This window comes from Pleurodeles waltl, chromosome 6 (genome assembly GCF_031143425.1).
Source record: "Pleurodeles waltl isolate 20211129_DDA chromosome 6, aPleWal1.hap1.20221129, whole genome shotgun sequence".
Lineage (NCBI taxonomy): Eukaryota > Metazoa > Chordata > Amphibia > Caudata > Salamandridae > Pleurodeles > Pleurodeles waltl.
In genome coordinates, this window is record NC_090445.1 from 932,971,541 (window position 1) to 932,992,377 (window position 20,837).

The 20,837-nt window shown below is 51.5% G+C and overlaps 1 protein-coding gene across 1 annotated transcript in view; it reads right to left on the reverse strand.

Moving 5' to 3' along the window:
• The window catches only part of LOC138301718 (submandibular gland secretory Glx-rich protein CA-like), a 55,788-nt gene that overhangs the window by 26,322 nt on the left and 8,629 nt on the right, over positions 1-20,837 (reverse strand). The gene's annotated exons all lie outside the window — the stretch shown is intronic.

Genomic DNA, 20,837 nt, shown 5'->3' on the forward strand with positions numbered 1-20,837 from the left:
TGTTCCAAATCCCTGGATGAAATACTTTGTTTAACTGATGAAGTACTGACAGCAGCTATAATGTACCACACATATCCATATATCATTACAAAGGATGGTGTGAATCATTTTACATGTATATGTCGTAGGTATACACTTTCAACACAGTTGTGGCTACTCTTCTTTAGATGAGACAATATAAGCAATTTGGTACATACCATATTGTTTTAAAATCAAGTGTAGAGTCATCCTTTCATTAGCCAACATGTTATGAAGTAATATCCTTTTATGAGCCATATATGACCATATGGAGATAAGTGGCAACACGGATATTAGACACACACTACTTTCAGCTGACATATCATCCAAACTCTAAGACTATGAGCCTTCAATAAAGTAATGTTTAAGTGTACTTGCCTAGGTATACCATCGTCCCAGTGTGTGGAGCCTGACTGTCACACCTTTATGTGGAGCAGAGATAGCTGTAGTATGTGTTTTTGTGGCCAACGTCACAGGTCTTAAAATTCCATGAGTTTATTTAGTTTACATTCTATTTGACACATGTAATGAACAGCATATCCTTCTTCAGTTCAAATGTGTGAGACTATTGATGGATTCTATGTAATCTATCTATGGGTTGTCTGATCACAATTTAGTAACTGGGTCGCTCTTCTGACAATATTAACATACCAGTTTGTACTGATGGTATGAATTGATCTGTCCCATGATGTTGTCTCCCTGCAAGTGCAGGAACCTCTGCTCCACTGGGTAAATATACTCTGGCTATATGTGGAAATAAAAAGAAGTCAACAGACAATAACAACAAATGATGAGTATGTATACCTTTTCACATATTTACTCAAGTATAATTACAAGACATATCTGATGTCAACTAATTCAGGAACATTTCACAGTGCCATATGAAAGTGTAAGATGAAATCAACAGCAGTGATGGGCCACTGTTTGTGAATAAGAAATTGGAAATTTACATTTCCGTCACAAAGGATTCTGGGACTTGTAGTCTGATAGATAAAATGAGACACAAGAGCCTAACTTACAATGAATATTTGCACAAACCTGAACTGACTTCCATAGTCACATTTGCAGTTTATCATATACCGTTATCATTTTAATTCATTGTTTAAATTAACACATATTATCTGGCACCACATTAAGGTCATCATTCACATGCAGCCCATGCAGCAGGTGGGGGTACATGGTGGAGAGGACCTCCTTCTCAAGTGGGGTGGGGTGATATGGATAAAGGTTCTAGTTTGTGTACCAGAAAGAGCTCTGACACCTCTGTCCTAGTGAACTACTCTTTCATCTGCCACCTCTCATCCTGCCACTTCTTTTTGATGTCTGCCATGGACCAAACATCCTCCCCCAAATGCACTGAGTGCAATAGCCAACTGCTGCCATAGGGCTGCCTTTTGTGTTTTACTACTGAGGTATGGAAGTAGACCATGCTGTTTTTTGTAGTTCCTCATTACAAAAGTTACTATCATATTGGTCTCCTCCTTACTGTAGTTTTTCTTCCTCCCAACATGTATCAGGGCAAAGTGCAGAACATGCAGGTGAAGTGTGGGTGTAGCAAAACCAAACCCTTGGATGTGTGCTGCTTTTATTTGGTTTGTAGTGCATGGGATGCAGGTGGCATTAATTGTCTGCAGGTGTATGAAATTACACTTCCTCCACCCTGATTGCCAAGATTCCACCCTGGGTGCAGAACCTCCACCCTGAGTGCGGAACCCCCTCCCTGAGTGGGGAACCTCCATAGTCGTAAAGATACTACTCATACGACCCTTTGCGAATACTGAAAAGAAGTAAAGTTAGACTTTTGGTCTAAAGTTAGAGATTTAGGCGGTCATTCTGACCGCGGCGGGCGGCGGTCGCCGCCCGCCATGCGGTCACCGCCGAATGACCGCCCCGCGGTCAAAAGACTGCGGCGGCCATTCCAACTTTCCCGCTGGGCCGGCGGGCGACCGCCAAAAGGCCGTCCGCCAGCCCAGCGGGAAAGCCCCTGCAACGAGGAAGCCGGCTCCGAATGGAGCCGGCGGAGTTGCAGGGGTGCGACGGGTGCAGTGGCACCCGTCGCGATTTTCACTGTTTGCTAAGCAGACAGTGAAAATCTTTGTGGGGCCCTGTTAGGGGGCCCCTGCACTGCCCATGCCAGGGGCCCCACGACACCCGTTCCCGCCATCCTGTTCCTGGCGGTAAGAACCGCCAGAAACAGGGTGGCGGGAAGGGGGTCGGAATCCCCATGGCAGCGCTGCAGGCAGCGCCGCCATGGAGGATTCCCTGGGCCAGGGGAAAACCGGCGGGAATCCGCCGGTTCCCCTTTTCTGACCGCTGCTTTACCGCCGCGGTCAGAATAGCCCTGGAAGCACCGCCAGCCTGTTGGACCGCCAGGGTCGGAATGACCCCTTTAGTCTAACTTTACCTTTGTGAATCAGGCCCTCAGTGTGTATCCCATCACTATTGCCTCACTCTGAACAATTGTGACAGCATTATTTGTCATCCAACCAGGCAGAGCTGCTGCTGCTGCTAGACCAAGTGTTGCAGAAAATTATTTACTTAGCCTCTTTGTATCACCTTGTTGTTGTGGGAAAACAGAAGGTGCTCACCCTTCGTTTTCATGAGAGAATAGATAAAACTCTTTCTCGTAGTCCGGCATTCCTAGTATAAGGTACTGTAGATAATGACTGTCTCAGCTTTAGGAACTGTTGCATGCATTTATCATCCCAAGAAACTAGATGAGTAACATCATTGTACCTCAGACTCTGTAGAAGCTCTGAAATCAGAGAAAAGTTGGATATCCACTGATGAGAGTAGCTATCCATTCCTAGAAACATCTTCGGTTCTCCATTCTCAGAATTGTAGAGATATATTTTTTAGTCACTTTCCTTATTCCATTCTCAATTTAGTATCCCAAATGAAAACTTATTTTTGACAGTATTGCATTCTACAGGGGGATGCTTTCTGTCCATTTCCGGCCAAATAATTTAACAATGTAATTGTGTCCAATTTACGACTTTCTTTTGTTTTGTTGCAAGTAAGAAATCACCAATGGGATATCCCAGTATTGAGTTATCATGCAACTGTAAATATTCAAAAAATGTCCTAACTATTTGAGAAAAGATTGAGGGATTCTTTGTGCACCCCTGTGGAATGCTTCACCAAATGAGAATCCTACTTCGGAATCTGTCTGCAAAAAGGCATTGACTATTCTTCTGAAGAGCAGAGAAAACTGCTGAACACAAATCAATTATGGTTAATCACTCTGTATCTGCTGGATTTTGAAACAAAATCAGTGCTCAGTACCCTTCTTGCAATTTATATATGCTCCTTGTGTTTTTTATTTCTCCTGTATTCAGTCTGGTGTGGACTTTGGAAGCAGCAGGCAATATGTTCAAGACAAGAAGTACTATCATCCCTTATCTCTTAGATTTAGGGCCTGATTACGACGTTGGTGGTCCCACCATGTGACCGCCAAAGCAGTAGGGAGGCCGCCACCACAATGACAGTGGCATCCCCCAGACTGTATTACAATGTTCCCACCGGGCCCCCCATTGTCTTGTGAGGTTCGGCAGTGGGAGTGGGACACCTAGATGCACCCTTCCACACTTAATTTTTTTCATTCTGTCCATACTAGCAAACAAATAGTGGGGGTGATTCTGACCGCGGCGGACGGCGGTCGCCGCCCGCCAAGCGGTTCCCGACGAAAGACCGCTCCGCGGTCAAAAGACCGCAGCGGTCATTCTGGCTTTCCCACTGGGCTGGCGGGCGACCGCCGAAAGTCCGCCCGCCAGCCCAGCGGGAAACACCCTTCCCACGAGGAAGCCGGCTCAGAATGGAGCCGGCGGAGTGGGAAGGTGCGACGGGTGCAGTTGCACCCGTCGCGAATTTCAGTGTCTGCAAAGCAGACACTGAAATTCTTTGTGGGGCCCTCTTACAGGGGCCCCTGCAGTGCCCATGCCATTGGCATGGGCACTGCAGGGGCCCCCAGGGGCCCCACAACACCCCATACCGCCATCCTGTTCCTGGCGGGTGAACCGCCAGGAACAGGATGGCGGTATGGGCTGTCAGAATCCCCATGGCGGCGCAGCAAGCTGCGCCGCCATGGCGGATTCCCATGGGCAGCGGAAAGTCGGCGGTACACCGCCGGCTTTCTGCTTCTGGCCGCGGCTGTACCGCCGCGGTCAGAATGCCCGGCGGAGCACCGCCAGCCTGTTGGCGGTGCTACCGCCGACCTCCGCCATGGCGGTAATTACCGCCAGGGTCAGAATGACCCCCAGTGTCTCTTCACTGTTGAGAGGCTATTTGTGATTTTGTCACACATTCAGCAGCAATTTTACAGCAACAAAGAGTGGCCCATTAGCTTATGGGAAGCCAATCACTTTATGAAGCAACTAATAGCCCAATATTCGGCATGAGGCCTATTACAACACATAAACGCTTGTGAAGCCTGGTTGCTCTTTACAGATGTATAAAGTGATTTATGAACCAGTGCAGGTCCTTAATATGAAAGCAGCTGTCCTCTGGACGTTATTTATGATAAATATCTTTCTATTTAAAATGTATTATCGTTGTCCTCGTGTGTAAACAGTGAGGTGGTGTGGTTGAGTGATGTTTTAGTACTGGATCCTGCCTGAAGGGGCGGAGCTTGAATGCACGTTAGCAGTAGGTAGTACCCTTCTTGAAGAATGCCTTTGGATGGATGGGAATTTTGCTTCTTGTGTGCTCCAAGTTCTTTCAATTGTAGAAGGGTTGATGTGCATCCAGGTTGCTTATAATAGGTGCACAAAGCCTACCACATTTATTTGAAAACTTGCAATCAATGAGTTCAAAAAATTGCAATGGTTTCCACTTCAAATGCCTTGGTTCAGTACCATCTTCATCAGGGCACGTGGAGGACAGAACGTTTCTCAGTTCAGATTTAATGTGTCACTTTTAATAAATACTTTTCAGTGGATCAGGTATTTCAAGGTGAAACACTTCTATTACAAAATAATAAGATGTGAATATCACAAAATAAAATGATGGACGGAGTGCAATACCACCCAGTTTGAACCCAGTCATACGCAAATCAGTCTTGACCCTGCTTTCAGTGGAAACAGTCCAGCCTGAACTTCCAAGCCAGGTCCTCCCTGGACTGGAAACAAGCATTGTGGATAATAAGGTGTCTTCAATATTCATAAAGTGCATTTCTTTAACATGCAGAAGTTTTTCACCTTAGTATGTCAGATTGGATTTCTCCATTGAGATGTATTGATTAAAAGCAAATGTTTTTAAACCTGAACTAAGAAACATTCCTGCCCCAATTCTAATGACAATGTTAACTGTGAACTAAGAGCAAACTCCAGGGTCACATGTACCCTATATGTGGACTAGATTCCACCATTTAAGATCGATTTTGAAAACAATTCTTAGGGTGAGAACCCCAACCCTCCAGGAAATGTTCAGCTCACTCATATGTCAAAATTCATTAATCAACCTTATGCACCACCAGCTTCCACTGATATTTTTTACGTGTGTTATTATTTCTTGGAGTGTCTCTTTGGCCTGCTCAGTACCTCTTCATTCTTTTTTCTAGGATAGGATTTGTACCTTACAAAAGCTATTCTACACCTTCACCCCACAGTATACTCATCATTTACTCACTGGCAGTGCCTCTCTTAGAGTCCACAAAAAAATCAGAAAAAATAGAAAACAAGTTTGTTACATCAATGCTTCCAAACCATAGACTCCAGCAGTTCACCTTAGTACTATTTACTTTAGAATATATATAGTTTTTAGTTGTGAACTGCCTGAGTAAGGGAACTAAGATTACTGAGATGCCATTTGTGCTGTTCAGGAACATAAGGCGACCATCAGAATAGGCCTAAGAGAAGCCTGAGAAATCATGCTAAATTGTGAGCTATCCATTGGCTACCTGTGTGAAGGCTCAATCAGGGTTCCATGAGATTGTAGTTCCTGGTCCTCCACCATACTCTTTCCTGCCAACTCCTGAATGACTAAGATTCTCTATACATCAGCACAGGATCCAACATTGCAATTATGGCATCAATAGAGTCTTCAGCTCTCGCTAGCACTGGAAAATTCTGCACAACAGCACGGATGCTAATAGCTGTCACTGGGATAGACATTGAGAACACTTTGAGTAACTGTAACTTTCACTCAGTAAACAAAGCAAAGATCACAGTGAAATGATGTTCAAAATAAGTAACAATGACAACTCTACGAAGTACAGCAACATCACACCTGTTGAACGTCCTCATACGTGCTATACATTCATTCACCATTAATCTATTCAAGCACTCTCAAATGTATCCAATCGCCCATCAGTCAGTCACTTACTTATTCAATCTTTCATCTGCCTAGCAACTCGCTTACCCGTTACTTACCCATTACTCACTAAGTAGTTATGCATGAACTTAATCATTTGCTCATTTATCCACCCAAGTGTTTGCCTATTCACCCATTCACACAAACATATATGCAATCTCATCAATCAATGAAGAACCACATTCACTTACAAAGTAGCTTAAGCTATTGACTTTGCTAATAATTGTTATTTCTGCTGTTTGCTTATGAGTCTTGAAACCAGGCGTAGAAAGGTCAGTGTCAGGTTGTCCAAATGCAATCTACAACACCTAGATAACTCCAACTGATGCCCAAAGTTAGAAACTGGGTTGTTGGTTGACTGGGGAATGAGCCTGGTCTAGCAGCAGCCACACTTCTTGTCAGGGTAAGGCACACACAACACCCAATTTAACCTGTGCTCACCCTCTGGTAGCTTGGCACAGAGCAGGCAGGGTTAACTTGAAGGAAATGCATAAAGTATCTGTGCAATACTTCAAATAGTAAAACAGTGACAACACCATTCAAAAAGGATTCCACACCAGGTAATAAATTTAACAATACCAAAATGGCAAACATTCAATAAGTAGAAATTGATTTCTGAATTTTAAAGAATAAACTGTAAAATAGCGCTTAGAAGCCAAATGCCCCAATTGGGACTATCTGGTTGCACTGGACCAGAACAAAGTCGAAAGTTCAGGCCAGAAGCGATGGAGTGAAGGTAGGCTACAATGACCATGTTGGGCCCTCAGAACTAATGTACTTTAAATCCTGGTTGCAGAGTGTTAAGTTGGTTCAGAACCACACCGTTGAGGAGTTCCGCCGATTTTCCCCATGCAGTTGAGGAGATGTATCAAAGTTTCCCACGGAGTGATGGTGATGCATTAGTGCAGAGATTCGCTGTCATGGAGATGTGGGGACCTTGCACTGAAGAAAGCGCCACAGTGTTGGTTTAGAAGGTGGAGGAGTGATGCATTAATTTTGCCCACGCAACAGCTTGATGTATCAGTTCTACCCAGGTAGCAGAGGATGTGTTGGTTCCGCTGGAGCAAACACATTAGGTCCACTTCCAAGAGCTCAAGACTGGGGTGCACCACTTGGTAGGACAGGTGCAGGAGCATGTTGGTTGGATGTCTGCTATGCCCCTGAGATTTCAATTCAGGAGGCCAACCGACTACTCCTTTGAGATACTCTGGAGTCTGAGTTGGAGAGATTCAGATCGGGTCCTTCTCACTCTCAGGCAAGAGTGTAGCAGAGCAGGTAAGCACAGCAGAGCATGAGTCCAGCAAACAGCAGTCCAGCAGAGTGGCAGGCCTTCAACAGCACAGCCGTCCTTCTTCCTGGCAGAGAATCCATAGGTCGGGAAGTGTACTGAAGTGGTTGTGTAAGAGGTCCAGTACTTGTAGCCAGTGGGCCTTTGAAGTGGAAGAGACTTTAAAGACATGTTTTTGAAGTACACAGAGTCCCTGCTCTTCCTTCTGTGGCTCCAGAGTGAAAATAGTTGGTTATTCAGCCTTTGTGTGGACAGGACAAAGCTTATTCTGGTATATGTGTGGCTGTGCACAGCCCCTCCTTCCCATCCTGCCAAAGATGGCCCATCAAAGCAATCAAGTCACATCTAAACTCCCATTGTAAGTGACTGTCCAGGAGGAATACACAAAGCCCAGCCATTACCCCACCCCAGATATGTAATTACAGACAGGACAGACAGGAAAAAGGCACCAAACAGCTGAAGTAAAAAACTGCATTTTCAGCATTGCAATTTAAAATCTGACTTTACCATAAGTTTTAATGTTAAATTGTGATTTCAGAGACATCAAAGTCAAAAAGTATATCTCTTTCAGATTGTGAATTCTACTTATAAGATATAGGCCCTCATTACAACATTGGTGGTAAATCCCGCTTAACGCCGTGCAGAAGACCGCCAACACACCGCTGCGGCGGTGGAATTCCGCTACAGCTATTATGACCCACAGCTCGGAATCTGCCAAAATCCAGACACCCGCACAAGTCCACCACACCAAAGGTCAGTGATAAACTGGCGATAACAAAACTGACACCGTTACGCCAACAGGAATATGCCCACACTATCACAACCCACGAATCCACGCGGCGGTCTTTCAACCGCGGTATTCCATTGGCGGTACACACTGCTGTGCTCAAAATACACACACCTTTACAAAACACAACCACATTGGACAATTCCAAATACACACACCTGATACACATACACACACCACTCCCACACACCCAATCCAATATAAAACACACACCCACATCACCCACAAACCCTTACGACCAGAATTGCTAAAGAAGACCAGAGAGAGACACCACCATCAACAAACTAGCATCCACAGGCACACAACACCTTCACTCACACAACATCCACACACCTCACACAAACACATCCCCTCACACATCACAACACACACCATCTCACACATCACCCACATCACCCCATGGCACTGCAAAGACACCCCAGGTTCTCTGAGGTGGAGCTCAGGGTCATGGTGGAGCAAATCATCCGAGTACAGCCACAGCTATTCGGATCACAGGTGCAGCACACCTCCATAGCTAGGAAGATGGAGCTATGGCGCAGAATCGTAGACAGGGTCAACGCAGTGGGACAGCAGCCAAGAACACAGGATGACATCAGGAAGAGGTGGAACGACCTACGGGGGAAGGTGCGTTCCGTGGTCTCAAGACACCAGATTGCAGTTCAGAGGACTGGCGGCATACCCCCACCTACTCCCCCACAACTAACAACATGGGAGGAGCAGGTCTTGGATATACTGCATCCTGAGGGCCTCGCAGGAGTAGCAGGTGGAATGGACTTGGGTAAGTCAACTCTTTACAATCATATCCCCCACCCTACCTGCATGCTATCACATACCCCCACCCTCACCCCTATCACTCCAACACCTCACATATGTCCCACTATCACAAACCACCCATCCCAACACCAAGCCCTGCATGCAAAAACAAAGCATGGACACACATCACCAAACAATGTCCACTACAGATACCCACACAGAACCCAAAACAATTATCACACAAGGTCCTGCACAAGAATGTAAGCACTGGGGTACAGGGTCACCCACCTATTGCACACAATGGCACACACAGATGCAATAATCATGCCTTTACACCCCTGCAGGAACCCTACCCAACGTCACCGGACAGGAGGTTCCAGACATGTCCACCCCCCCACAGAAGAGGCCCACAGTGATGACAGCAGCCCTGTCCAACTGGATCAAGATGACCAGCCCAGCCCATCTGGGACCTCGGGACAGTCGGTTCCCCACACACTGGCACATGCCTCCACAGAGCCTCCCCCCTCAGGAAACAGGTCTCCCTGTTCTTGTGTGCATTAGCATCATCAGGTGGAGGAGCTGTGCCACTGGTCAGGAGGGAGCGGCATCCTAGATGGCCCTGGAGGGCGAGACAACGGAGTCTGAAGTCACCAGTGGGACGGAGGGCGAGGGGAGCTCCACGGCGGGGACAGGAGCGGAGACCAGCAACACCGACTCCTCCTCTGATGGGAGCTCCCTTGCCGTGGTGGGCCCCACTGTGCCCACCGCATCAACAGGTACAGCCGCCAACCCCCCTACCAGCACTGCCCTCCAGCAGCCCCTCAACGTGTGTCCCGTGGCCTCTCACCCAGGAGGGTGGGCATCTCCTTTGCCCCAGGTACCTCAGGCCCTGCCCCAGTCAGCCCTGCTGCCCTCAGTGAGGAGGCCATTGACCTCCTGAGATCCCTCACTGTTGGGCAGTCTACCATTCTGAATGCCATCCAGGGTGTAGAGAGGCAGTTGCAGCAAACAAATGCATACCTGGAGGGCATTCATTCTGGCCAGGCAGCCCAACAGAGAGCATTTCAGGCTCTGGCTTCAGCACTGACGGCAGCCATTGTCCCTGTGCCCAGCCTCCCCCCTCCAACTTCCTCCACCCAGACCCAATCCCCTATACCTCAGCCTATCCCAAGCACACCATCAGACCAGCATGCACACACTTCAACACAGAAGGGTGGCTCAGGCAAACATAAGCACCACACATCCCACAGGCACTCACACAAGCATCATACCCATGCACACATACTAACATCCACTGCCTCCACTGTGTCCCCCTCCTCCTCGTCTCCCTCCTCCCTCCCAGTCTCGTCTCCACTCACACCTGCATGCACTACATCCTCAGCCACTACCTCCATCACCAGCACACCCATCATCACCACCACTCACGTGCATTCACCTCCACCACTACCATTCACACATCCCCTGTGTCCTCTCCCAGTCTGTCTGTGAGCCCTCCTCCCAAAGTACACAAACGCAGTCACACACCCCCCAACAGCCATCCATCTCACAACAGCCTACAGCCCATGCACCTTCACCCAAAGTCACCAAACAAACACCTCCTACAACCACTACCTCTTCCTCCACTCCCATACCCCCTCTATCTACCCGTCCCAGTGTGTCTAAAAAACTTTTCCTATCAAATGTTGACCTCTTCCCTACACCTCCCCCCCCGTCCGTCCCCTAGGGCCAGCCTTTCCAGGTCCCAACCCAGCACCTCAGCCACCACATCACCGGGCACAGTGGTGCCAGCAATAACGGGATTTTGGAGTGCGCCAAGCAACAGGGCTGCCAGTGTCCAAAGGAGCGAGGGCAAGGACATTCCGCCACCTCCAAAACAGAAAAAGTTGCCCACATCCCAGAGGGAGAAGGCCAAAACACCTGCTACCAGGGGCTCAGTCAAGACAAAAATTGAAAGTGGCAAGACAGCTGCGCCACCATCCAAGGTGGGGAAGGGCCTGAAAATGAAAGGCAGGTCCACGTCAATGCCAACCTGCACGGCGGACAAGACCGCAACCGGCACAGCCACCTGCACTGCCGCCACAGACACCTCCGCCAGCACTCCAGACACTGAGGCCTTCACCAGCACCGCCGTCAGTGAGCTCGCCACCAGCACTGCCCCTACTGACACTGCCGCTAGCACCGCAGTCAGTGAGCTAGCCACTAGCACTGCCGCTACTGACACCGCCGCCAGCACCCCAGACACTGAGGCCTTCACCAGCACTGCCGTCAGTGAATCCGCCACCAGCACTGCTGCTACTGACACTGCCTCCAGCACCGCAGTCAGTGAGCCAGCCACTAGCACCGCCGCTACTGACACCGCCGCCAGCACCCCAGACACTGAGCTCTACACCAGCACCGCCGTCAGTGAGCCCGCCACCAGACCCGCCGCTACTGACACCGTCCGCCAGCACCGCAGTCAGTGAGCCTGCCACCAGAACTGCCGCTACTGACACCGCTGCCAGCACCGCCAGCGGCCCCTCAACATCCTGAGCCAGTGGTACCACCTCAAACATTGCTGCCATCCCCAGTGGTCAGTCGTATGAGGCTGGTGGTCAGTTCCAGGAGCATGGGAAGCTTGCATGTTGCACCACCGTCAGTGGAGTGTCACATCCACTACCTGAGTCCTTGGCAGGATGAAGCACTCTGGGCACAAAGCCCCCTCCAGAACCAGTGGAGAAAGGCATCCACTACCTCAGTCCTTGGCAGGATGAAGCACTCTGGCACAAAGCCCCCTCCAGAACCAGTGAAGAAAGGCATGCACTCATCCGGCTGAGGTGCCCCCCTTCTCTTCCCCCTGAGGTGCCTGTTTCATTTCGATCTGATGCCCCAGCAGTGTTCTCTCCGTTTCAAGTCTGGTATCTAGTCTGGGACTCGCTCATGCATGTTAGGCCCAGTGGTCCACGGACTATGAATGGTGCACTACCCGGACTTGATTGGATGGTGTACATAATTGTTTATACTGTATATAAAGTTTTGACAAATGGATTTTTATTGATTACAATCGTTCGACTTATTTCCTTTTGTCCTTGCGTTCTTCCATGAGGGTGGGGGGTGTAAATGTAATGTTGCAGCATGTATTTGTGTGTATGTTGTTGAGGGTGTGGGTGGTGGTGGGGGTGTTGCGTGTTGCGTGTATGTGTCACTCTCTTTTCCCTCCCCCTCCCCTGTGTTGTAGGTGCAGTACTCACCGTGGTCGTCTTCCGCCTGTCTGTTGGCGGTGACGGCCGCTGTGTTTGTTTGTACCGCCGTGGTGGTCGGAGTGTTAAAGTGGCTGTCTATGTTGGCGGTTTCTGCCATGGTCGTGATTCCATTTTTTTTTACCGCCAGCCTTTAGGCGGTCTTACCACCGCTTTAACACCGACCGCCAGGGTTGTAATGAGGACCATAGTAAGGTAATCCCAATATTATCCTATGGGAGAGATAGGCCTTGCAGTAGTGAAAAACAAATTAAAGAGTTTCTCACTACCCGGACATGTGAAAAGTAAATGTTCATGTTCAACTTTTTTAATACACTGCACCCTGCACTTAGTGCTGTCTAGGGCCTACCTTAGGGGAGACATATGTGTTAAAAATGAAGGTTTGGGCATGGCAAAAGGTTTATTTTGCCAGTTTGACATGGGAGTTTAAAACTAGACATACAGACTCTGCAGTGGCAAACTTGACACAGGTCTAAACAACTACTAAATTGGGTGGCACAATCAGTGTGGCAGGTCCACTAGTACCATTAATTGTACAGGACCTGGGTACCAGTAGTGCACTCCAGTTGGGACTTAAAATTAAATTAAAAATGCCAACTGGGGATAAGCCAATGTTAATACATTTTAGGAAAGGGCATAAGCACTTTAGCACTGGTTAGCAGTGGTAAAGGTTATAAAATCCTAAGGCCAGCAAAAACCAAGTCAGCAAAGACAGGGTGTTTGAAGGCAAAAAGTTAGGGAAAACCATGCCCAGAATGCCAAGTCTAATACCCATGGAAAAAAGTCCAAAATGCATTGATCATTCTACTCTTTCACTAATGCAAAAGTTGGGTTATTAGTTTAGAGGGATGAGTATTTACCTCAAGTAATACTCACAGTCCTTTTAAAGGTGAACCACTAAAGTCACTAAATAAATTTGAGCTCATCTCCCTGGTAGCTATGGCACAGAGCAGACAGTCTTAGCTAGAGGTAGTGTGTAAAGTATTTATGCAATACAGCAAAGCTTATAAAGTCAAAACACAACACAGGAAAAATATCAAACAATTTAAATGAATTGAGAATATTCCAATAAATAAAATGAGACCAAGATGTCAAAAATTTAAGAAGGGCAACCAGAGTTCAGGAAAAGTTAGTAGGAGTACACTATGACACCAGCCAATGGTCCAGGATGTTGAGACTCGCTCCAGGAGAAGCCAGCAACAGGGTCCAGAACAGTTGGAGCTGGTCAGCTGGGCAGTTGCCAAAAGTTGTCTTGTAGCTTGTTATATTCCTTTAGTTGGAAGAGGAGATCAGAACTATGACCCTCAGAGTTCACTTCTGGGTCCTAGATATAAGAGGCCATTCTTCTAGGCTCTTATTGGGTATAAACTGCCAGTCCAGTCCTTTCCTGTTCTTTAACAGGTCCAGACAGTGTTCCAAGCAGGGTACTATGGATGCCACATTTTTCACGTGGCACCATACTGCAGGTGAGATATACTGCTAGCCACGCTCTAACCAAAAAATTACAATTTTCAAGGGGGAACCCTACCTACTTTTGAGGCAGACCCTGTTGCCATACTGCAAACAATCCCAATGTGTCCCTTCCTTCCTAAAACCAAGATGCCAGAAGCTTTCTTGCCCTGTACAAAACTCTTGTGCCAGCCCCAGGGGTGTGGCCATGGAAATGAGCAGCCCCTCCTCTGTAGACACTCTGGGGGTCATTCTGACCCTGGCGGTTGGTGTTAAAGCGGCGGCCAACCCGCCAACAGGCAGGCGGTAAAAAATATGGAATTCAGACCCTGGCGGGAACCGCCAACACAGCCCGCCACTTTAACACTCCGACCGCCACGGCGGGGCAAACAAACAGCGCGGCGGTCACCGCCAACAGACAGGCGGCAGACAATGTACCGCCCACCCTATCACGACCCACCAATCCGCCACCTTTTCCGGGTTGGGAGCCCCGCCTATAAAAACACGGCAGAAACAGACCACGAACGAGAAAACGCTCACCTTTATACACTCCACGAGCAATCTGGACAGCATGGAACCCGAATTAAACATCCTACCAGCGATTGTCTACCTGCTCCTCTACCAGGAGCACGAACGCCGCCGCAGGAGACAACGGTGAGTACTGCACCTACGACAGAGGGGAGGGGGGAGGAGAAAATGTAACGGGCACACACATACGCGACACACCCACCCCCCCCAAATCCCCACACACCAAAGCAGAGCAACAACTCAGATTTACACCCCCCAAACCCCCCGGAATAATTCAAAGACACAAGAAAATGATCATTAAAATAGAAGTATATTAAAGCATATTTGAACTGAAGTGAAATATGAGATATTTAAAATAAATAAATCACATCATGAACAATGTACACATAGTCCAAAAGTCCGGCACATATTGGCTACATGCCATTGTTCGTGGGCCAATGTGCATTAACACATGGGCAAAGCCCACACACGAGACCCGATTCCATTGGAGAGAACACTGCTGGGGCATCAGATAATAAAACCACAGGCACCTCAGGGGGAAGGGAAGGGGGGGCACCTCAGCCACATGAGTCCACGATGCCAGATCCACGAGGGGCCTCCATGCCCACTGTACCATCCTTGGGAGTGCAAAGCCACAGTCTCTCAAGACTCTACAGTGGGTGGGTTGCCCACTGTACCATCCTGGGGAGTGCAAAGCCACAGTCTCTCAAGTCTCTACAGTGGGTGGCTTGCCCACTGTACCATCCTGGGGAGTGCAAAGCCACAGTCTCACAAGTCTCTACAGTGGGTGGGTTGCCCACTGTACCATCCTGGGGAGTGTAAAGCCACAGTCCATCTGGTGGATTACAGACTCCACTGGTTATGAAGGAGGCATGGTGCCCAGAGTGCTTCGTGAAGCCCTGCCTGACACAGATCCGGCCCTGCCAATGGGCCAGCGGTGCTTGAGAGGAAGGGCCCAGCGGAGCGGTGCTTGAGATGAAGGGCCCAGCGGAGCAGTGCCTGAGAGGAAGGGCCCAGCGGAGCGGTGCTTGAGATGAAGGTCCCAGCGGAGCGGTGCTTGAGAGGAAGGGCCCAGCGGAGCGGTGCTTGAGATGAAGGTCCCAGCAGAGCGGTGCAGAGACGGCGGGCCCAGCGGAGCGGTGCTTGAGAGGAAGGGCCCAGCGGAGCGGTGCTTGAGATGAAGGGCCCAGCGGAGCGGTGCTTGAGAGGAAGGGCCCAGCGGAGCGGTGCAGAGACGGCGGGGCCCAGCGGAGCGGTGCTTGAGAGGAAGGGCCCAGCGGAGCGGTGCTTGAGATGAAGGGCCCAGCGGAGTGGTGCTTGAGATGAAGGGCCCAGTGGAGCGGTGCTTGAGAGGAAGGGCCCAGCGGAGCCGTGCAGAGACGGCGGAGCCCAGCGGAGCTGTGCTTGAGGGTAAGGGCCCAGCGGAGCGGTGCTTGAGATGAAGGGCCCAGCGGAGCGGTGCTTGAGATGAAGGGCCCAGCGGAGCGGTGCTTGAGATGAAGGGCCCAGCGGAGCGGTGCTTGAGAGGAAGGGCCCAGCGGAGCGGTGCAGAGACGGCGGGGCCCAGCGGAGCGGTGCTTGAGAGGAAGGGCCCAGCGGAGCGGTGCTTGAGATGAAGGGCCCAGCGGAGTGGTGCTTGAGATGAAGGGCCCAGTGGAGCGGTGCTTGAGAGGAAGGGCCCAGCGGAGCCGTGCAGAGACGGCGGAGCCCAGCGGAGCGGTGCTTGAGAGGAAGGGCCCAGCGGAGCGGTGCTTAAGATGAAGGGCCCAGCGGAGCGGTGCTTGAGAGGAAGGGCCCAGCGGAGCGGTGCTTGAGATGAAGGGCCCAGCGGAACGGTGCTTGAGAGGAAGGGCCCAGCGGAGCGGTGCAGAGACGGCGGGTCCCAGCGGAGCGGTGCTTGAGAGGAAGGGCCCAGCGGAGCGGTGCCTGAGATGAAGGGCCCAGCGGAGCGGTGCAGAGACGGCGGGCCCAGCGGAGCGGTGCTTGAGAGGAAGGGCCCAGCGGAGCGGTGCTTGAGATGAAGGGCCCAGTGGAGCGGTGCTTGAGATGAAGGGCCCAGCGGAGCGGTGCTTGAGAGGAAGGGCCCAGGGGAGCGGTGCTTGAGAGGAAGGGCCCAGCGGAGCGGCGCTTGAGATGAAGGGCCCAGCGGAGCGGTGCTTGAGAGGAAGGGCCCAGCGGAGCGCTGCAGAGACGGCGGGGCCCAGCAGAGCGGTGCTTGAGAGGAAGGGCCCAGCGGAGCGGTGCTTGAGATGAAGGGCCCAGCGGAGCGGTGCTTGAGAGGAAGGGTCCAGCGTAGCGGTGCAGAGACGGCGGGGCCCTGTTCAGCGGTGCTTCTCACGGCGGGGCCCTGTTCAGCGGCGCTTCTCACGGCAGGGCCCTGTTCAGCGGTGCTTCTCACGGCGGGGCCCTGTTCAGCGGTGCTTCTCACGGCGGGGCCCTGTTCAGCGGTGCTTCTCACGGCGGGGCCCTCCTGTTCAGCGGTACTTGTCTTGTGTTCCTAGGGAACCAGATCTGGGCAATCATTCCCGCTCAGTCGCCATCCGACCTATCGCTTGCGGGCCCTCCTGTGCAGGACTCCTTGGCCCCTGGGTGTCCTCCGTCACACCCCAAATGGGGCTGGTGGGGCCCTCCTGGGCAGCTCGCCTGCTGCTGGACTTGTCCGCCCTGCTGCCCTTGCCCACCTTGGCGGAATCTCTGGGGCCATTGCCTCCCTTTGTGGATGGGCCAGGTGACGGTGCAAGGGTGGTGTCCTTGGGGGCAGCCGTCTCAGGCCTGTCGCGCCGGCCCTTCCCTTTTTTTGTTTTTTTCCCAGGGAGTGGGCTGGCTGTCCCCTTGCTGGTGGCCGATGTTCCTGGCCTAGGAGCTGGTGGACTCCAATAGCCCTGAACGATGGTCCTAGTAGGTGCAGGGCTTGTGGTGGCTGAGGTGCTGTTTGGACTCTTACGAGATGGAGGGGGTGGGTCAGGTGATGCAAAGAGGTTAATTTTGGAGAGGAACAACTTTTTAGGAGCAATGGGAAGGGTAGGTGCAGTGGGTATGGGAGTGGAGGGAGAGGATGTGGTTGTAGGAGAGTCAAGTGTGCTGTCTTTGGGTGCAGGTGCTTGTGCTGGAGGCTGTCGTGAGGTGGATGGCTGCTGGGTGGGTGACTGCCTGCGTTTGTGTGGTTTGGAAGAGGGGGTGACAGACACAGTGAGAGAGGACACAGGGGACGTGTAAATGGCAGTGGGGGTGGTGACTGCATGTGTGCGGACTGTTCTTGTGGGTGTGGTGGTGATGGACGTACTGGCTGATGGTGGTGTGCATGCAGGTGTGAGTGGAGACGTCACAAGGAGGGAGGAGGGAGACGAGGAGGAGGGGGACATAGAGGAGGCAGTGGCTGTTGGCATGTCTGCATGTGGATGTTGCTTGGGTGAATGCTTGTGTGATCTGTGGTGCTTATGTCTGGATGAGCTGCCCTTGGGTGTTGAGGTGTGTGCCGGCTGGTCAGTAGGTGTGTCTGGGATAGGCAGAGGAACAGGGGAGTGGGACTGGGTTGAGGAAGTTGGAGGGGGGAGGCTAGACACAAGGACAATTGCTGCCGTCAGTGCTGAGGCCAGAGCGTTGAACGATCGCTGATGGGCAGCCTGACCCAAATGAATGCCCTCCAGGTATACATTGCTCCGATGCACCTCCCTTTCTACCCCCTGGATGGCATTCAAAAGGGTAGACTGCCCAACAATGAGCGTCTGGAGGAGGTCAATGATCTCCGCACTGAGGGCTGCAGGGGTAACTGGGGCAGGACCTGAGGTGCCAGGGGCGAAGGAGATGCCCGGCTTCCTGGCCGAGCGGCCACGGGGCGAACGCTGAGGGGCTGCTGGGAGGGCGGGGGCTGGTGCGCTGGGTGGCGGCTGTACCTGTTGTTGCGGTGGGCACGGGTGGTGCCGCCACCACAAGGGAGCTCCCTTCCGAGGACGTGTCGGTGTCGCTGACGTCTCCACGGGTCCCCGTTGTGGAGCCCCCCTCGCCCTCCGTCTCACTGGTGTACTCTGAGTCGGTTGCATGGCCCTCCGGGGCCATGTGAGATGCAGCTCCCTCGTGCGCCAATGCCACTTCTCCTCCGCCTGATGATGCTAATGCACACATGAACAGGAAAACCAAAAAAAGGGGGGGAGAAGAAAGAAAGACATGTTGAGTGCATGCATTGGCGGCACAGTTGGCGGAGAGGACAGACACAGAAGCCCCCTGCACTACGCCGCGCACTCGGGGTACACTACTCAATTATTGTGACTTGGCATACAAGTCAATGGACGACAAATGCACACATAGGTGAGGCCCAACCATGGATATCTGTACTTAGCACCCTACAGAGGTGGGGGGCGGGGGCACAGGGCCATGCCTAACGGAGGGGCCTAGCCTACAGAAACCGCCCTGGCCTAGAGATAGCCACAGCCCTCCTCCCCCACCCAGACACCTCCACTGGGCGCTAATATAGCAGAATGTGCTGATACTCACCCCCTTGTGTCTGCTGTGATGTCCTCACGCGCCCATCCAAATCGGGGTAGGCCACCGCCAGGATCCGGGACATCAGGGGGGTCAATTGCCGTGTGGCACCCCTCCTAGGTTGGGAGGCCATCCCCAGCAGAGCCTCGGCGGTCTTTCTGCTCCCGCGGCGGATGTCCTCCCACCTCTTGCGGCAGTGGGTGCCCCGTCTGTTGTGGACCCCCAGGGCCCGGACGTCCTTGGCGATGGCACGCCAAATGTCGATCTTCTGATGGGCGCTGACCTATGTGACATGGACAGGATGGAACAAGAAATATCATCACTTTCCTGCATGGTCGATGTGAGTGGCCCCCCCTCCCCAACCTTGCCATGTGGCACATGCTCTCATCTGTCATGCGTTGCACTCCCCATTCGCACCCCTCTACACCATCTTACACCCACCCCACTCAACACAGGCATAGCCCATACTACGTGCTCCCTGTGTACTTACCTGTTGGTCTGGAGGACCGTAGAGTCGCGCATACTGGGGGAGGACCCCATCCACAAGTTTCTCCAATTCCTCAGATGTGAAGGCAGGGGCCCTTTCCCCAGTCGCAGCAGCCATTGTATCTCCCAGACCGAGGTCACAGCAGCACTTGCAGTATAGGTCCTCTCCTGTGGATGATCAGGTCTCGAGTCATTAAGCAGTTAGAAAATGGCGGTCACGCCCGCGGCGGTGCATACCGCGGCGGTGCGTACTGCGACCGCCGGCGCACATCATCATTGGCTCCTGAGACCCATAGGGTTCAATGTTAACCAATGCTGCTTTGCGCCGCGGTCTTCAACCGCCTACCGCCACGGTGTGCCACGCCAGCGCATTGACCTCACATCCCATTGTCACACTTCACAGGTCAAGCAGCCGCCATTTCAAGGGCCCATATGGCTTAATTTCTACTGCGTCACACAGGCCTAGGCCTTGCATTGCCACTCATACAAGCCATTCAATGCATAGCGAATCGTGTTTTGTGCAAACTGTGGTTACGTACCTGTGGGTTGCTTGACTCTGTGCTCCATGTTGTCCTTCCTAGGCACCGTCCGCTGGGACTTGCGAGGAGATGGAGGAATCCTCCCGTGTACAGACCGCTGGTGGACCTGTCGACAATGGAAGAACGACATGTCATACTGACATACAGACTTCACCGAGCCACTATACAGGAACTGTGTGCCCAGCTGGAGCCAGACCTGATGTCCCCCATTCGCCAACCCACAGGGATTCCCCCTCTGGTGCAGGTTCTGTCAGTACTCCATTTTTTGGCAAGTGGCTCATTCCAAACAACAGTGGCCATATCATCAGGGATGTCTCAGCCTATGTTTTCTAAGGTTTTGTCCAGAGTGTTGTCTGCCCTGATGAAATACATGCGGAGCTACATTGTTTTCCCTGAGGTGGGCAATTTGGCTACAGTGAAGGGTGATTTCTATGCCCTTGGACATATCCCCAACATCATTGGTGCCATTGAAGGGACCCATGTGGCTTTGGTTCCCCCCAGTGGAAGTGAGCAGGTGTACAGGAACAGAAAAAGTTATCATTCGATGAATGTCCAGGTGGTCTGTTTGGCTGACCAGTACATCTCCCATGTAAATGCCAAGTTCCCTGGGTCTGTGCATGACGCGTACATCATGCGAAATAGCAGCATCCCTTATGTGATGGAACAGCTACAGAGACACCGTGTGTGGCTAATAGGTGACTCTGGTTACCCCAACCTATCGTGGCTACTTACCCCAGTGAGGAATCCCAGGACAAGGGCAGAGGAACGCTACAATGAGGCCCATGGGCGAACTAGGAGGGTTATAGAAAGAACCTTTGGCCTCCTGAAGGCCAGGTTTAGGTGTCTGCATATGACAGGTGGATCCCTAATGTACTCACCAAAAAAGGTGTGCCATATCATCGTGGCCTGCTGTATGCTTCACAACCTGGCTTTGCGACGCCAGGTGCCTTTCCTGCAGGAGGATG